Raw genomic sequence first — 3,767 nt, 5'->3', positions numbered from 1 at the left:
CTGGTGGGTCGCAGCAATGCTCATGGGCAGGTTGGAACACCACCAAGCGCTGAATTGGCCTACAGGGTATCTAGGAGGTACAAGCAGCTCATACCCTTTTTTCAAGCACCTCGTTCTGGTCATCGTTTTGCACTCACAGACTAGCTGGCCATCAAGTGACCATCGCTTCTTTAAAATGCATCCCGGATTTAAAAAGTCCCCCGTTCCTGATTTGCTTCAGCAAGGCGTGGAGTGAGCAATACAAGATCAAGTGCAACAGCGCCACGCCCAGAATCGAGCCCCAGCATGGAGCACTGCCCGACGCAGGATCTCATCAGTGTGTTAGGGTGAGGACAGCTGTGCAGGCACAGCTGCGCTCACAGCCATAAAATTAGTGAATACACGCCTCACGGCAGATATTCAAAGTCTGAGATACAGGGCTATAGACCGGGACGTCGGTGCAGTGCAGGGTTAAGTGTCAAAGAGCGCAGATGCCTACTGCACAGGAAGTCAAGGGAAACCACCAGCTCAGGTGCTGCCCACAACTGCCGTTTTACAAGGAGCTGGAATGTGAACTTGGATTGTAACCCCATGGCCAATCGCTGAGGATCACGGGATCAGTTCAGGAAGCTGGAGAGGAGGGACGGGTGAAGCAGGATCCGGAGGGAGGCCTGACTGAGGTTTTCGGCAGACTCCCAGGAGTATGCGCCAGGGGCTATTTTTTCCAGCCAGGAAGACGCTAAGCCAGTCAGCCGCTGGACTTGGTAGTGAGGAACTAGCCAGAGTAGCCTGTCACCGGTAAAGCTTTTTATTATAAGCCGAATGGAAATGTTTTGGAGCAGCGGGCTATGCGGCTCAAGCATGCCTCAGGAATATGGAATAGCCCCATGGATTTGGTTATCACGGTCGACCGGTCAATTCTGCTCCTGTAATCTCTCAAACAGTTTCAGCCCAGAACGTGTGCAATGCGCCTCTCAGCAAGTTTAAGGAGAGCCACTGTTGTCTCCTTGTCCAAGTAGGCTAATACGAAGTTACTCTGCACCATGTGCCGTTGAGGGTTGGGGGAGACCATTGCTGCACATCGGGCAAGCTTGCGTAGGGACGCAGGATTAGCTGTAGAAGAGCTGTCTCCTCCCAGGTGACCGGAGCAGCGAGATATCGGGGAGGTTAAGATTCTGTGGAAAATGCAGGAATAATGTTAAGTGCTATTTCCTGTAGCTGCTCTTTGCCTTTCACAAGTCACATCGAAACGGCGCATGGATGCTCCAGAGTAGGGCAGCCCCCTTCCGATCTCTCGTCTGGCAGCTGCGGCCTGGATCGATCTGTGCTATGCCGCGATGTGTAAGATATGCTACACAATGGTGCTTCAAAAACATATACCACGGCCTCTGTATCAAAAGTTCTCTCTGGAGTTTTTTTTAAAGATCATCTGAGCTCTCCTCACTGTCACTTTGGAGCATAAGGAATAGCTCAACTGCCAGACGTGATGTGCTGGCAACATTCATCAGCAAAGTCCTCAGCAGCTCGGGCTCCATTTCTTACTGAAATCACGCGGCAGACTCACAATGGCACCAAACGGCTGAAAAGGGAAGCGATGTAGCACAGGTTGTTGGAACAGGAAGTGGAATGACCCGCACCCTTCCATCCCCTTCCCACAACCCACAGCGCCAAAATGGGACGGGGTGCTCTGTGGGATAGCTGCCCACAATGCACCACTCACAACAGTGCTGCAAATGCTGCAAATGTGGACACCCTGCAGCGCTGGTCGCTGTCAGTGTGGACACACTGCACCGCTGGCCCTACACAGCTGTACGACCACAGCTGTAACTACCAGCGCTGCAAAAATGTAAGTGTAGCCGTACCCTTAGAGTCAAATATTGAGATACAAGTACATAGCCAATATTCATAACTTCAAATGCAAAATTGATACACACGTACAGACAGCATAATCATAACTAGCAAATTACAGCCTTTTCATAGATACCTTACTTGCCCTCTTTTGTACAAGATTTGGTGCCACTATAGGACCTTCTTTGCAACAATGATCTATATGGTCACAGTTTACAAACAATAATGTCACAGAAGGAAGTGAGTAGAGGTTATGAAAACAATTATGTTCTTACCTAAATTACCTGGAGGCTTGCAATCTCTTGGCAGAGACCCTGTCTCCCAAGCAACTACCTCCCAAGAAAGCCACTTCTGTCCAGCCCAAAGTCCTGTGTCTGTTTTCTGGGCCTTTGGGCTCTGCTGCCTGAAACTAGTCTGGTGACCTCAGCTGGTTCTTGCAGGGTGGAACTTCAAAGAAAATGGCTCTTTTGTTGTCCTTTAAATAGTGGCAGATGGATGGCAATCTAAATCTATTGTACTTCCTGCCTAGAACAGTCACCCTATTTCTAAATCCCAAGTTTTCTTTCAATAAACACCTTTATAACAATCAGACATATACACTAGTATTAAATTATTAGAGAGACACTTCATGTGCTTCACGGTAGTTGTGACCAACACTACTTTCTTGGGAAAATGTTTCTTTAAATTCATGTGATCTCTCCACACTAGTGTGGGGTGCATCTGAGGGAGCAGCATCAGAGAATTTAGCAAAGGAAACTGAGGTAGATCGTCATTCATCTTCAGTCTCAGGTTGAGCCGTGCTGTTCAGTGACTGCCTGCAGAATTTAAAGATCAATTTGAATGGTAAGGCCCTGTTGGGCAAAGCACTTGAATATGTTCTTATTTTCAGTCTTAATAAAATCAAAGGGAGTACTCAGAGGCTTAAAGTTAAGCATATGCTTTGCTATATTGGGCTATAAGTAAACTTTACTTGTTTAGACTGGATGACTGTCCCAGGATGCTGAAAGGGGGGTACTTAATCCCTCTGAATTACCTTAATTCTATGTCCATTGAATTTGAAAAATCTTCCTGATTTTTAGATCTTCATACTCTTATTAGCCATTGCAGGTTGTTAGCAATAGTTCTTGAGGTACCACTGTACAAGAAACAAAGTGTACCACGCATCCTCTAAAAAGAGTATTAGATTTTTGTTTTCTGTGCTGTGAACTTTTTGCATGCTAAACATATATTTTTATACGGTTCCTTTTTTTATTTGTGGTTTTATTTGTGGTTTAAATCCAACTGGTCCTCAAGCTTTACAATTTTAGTTTTGAATTCTTACCAGGTCAAAACTGGCATGCAAGGTACCAACCTTAAAATAAGTGTTTCTAAAATAGCTTGATACAAAGAGGAAAAAACTAATTGTGAGGGAATTGAAATGCTTTTTTGCTACACTACAGCCAGATAATGTGAAATACCACCTCTTGCTATTTGTTTAAATGCACCAAGTTATGTATTCTTCATATGCTCCAAAAAGGTATACTGTGGCTATGCTAAGTCTAATGGAATTCTTGTACACTGATATGAATGGGTGAAAACATATGAACTACTTTTGAAGTTTACTACTGGGAAGTGTTACAGTTTAAGCATAGCACAATTATGGATTTGTCTTACAAAGAAAGGTCTAGATTCAAAGTTTATCAGATGGGTTAGTTATTTTAATGTAGCATTTGTATTTAATATGCTGTATACACAAAACTGTTGTTAAGGTACTTAAATTATAATGGAAAATTGCACAACAGTATTAATGGGGAACCACATGTGTTGGAGAAATGAAATTTAAAGATCTATTATGATGGCTGATTGAGGGGTACAGTAGGGTAAAGGAATGGGTAGTCGAGTGTTAAGCAAGCTTTTTGTAGCAGCTTTGTAAACTGGAAGGTAGTTATTTTGGTGGACAG

This window comes from Chelonoidis abingdonii, chromosome 2 (genome assembly GCF_003597395.2).
Source record: "Chelonoidis abingdonii isolate Lonesome George chromosome 2, CheloAbing_2.0, whole genome shotgun sequence".
Classification (NCBI taxonomy): Eukaryota; Metazoa; Chordata; order Testudines; family Testudinidae; genus Chelonoidis; species Chelonoidis abingdonii.
Note: the sequence above shows the minus strand (reverse complement) of the source record.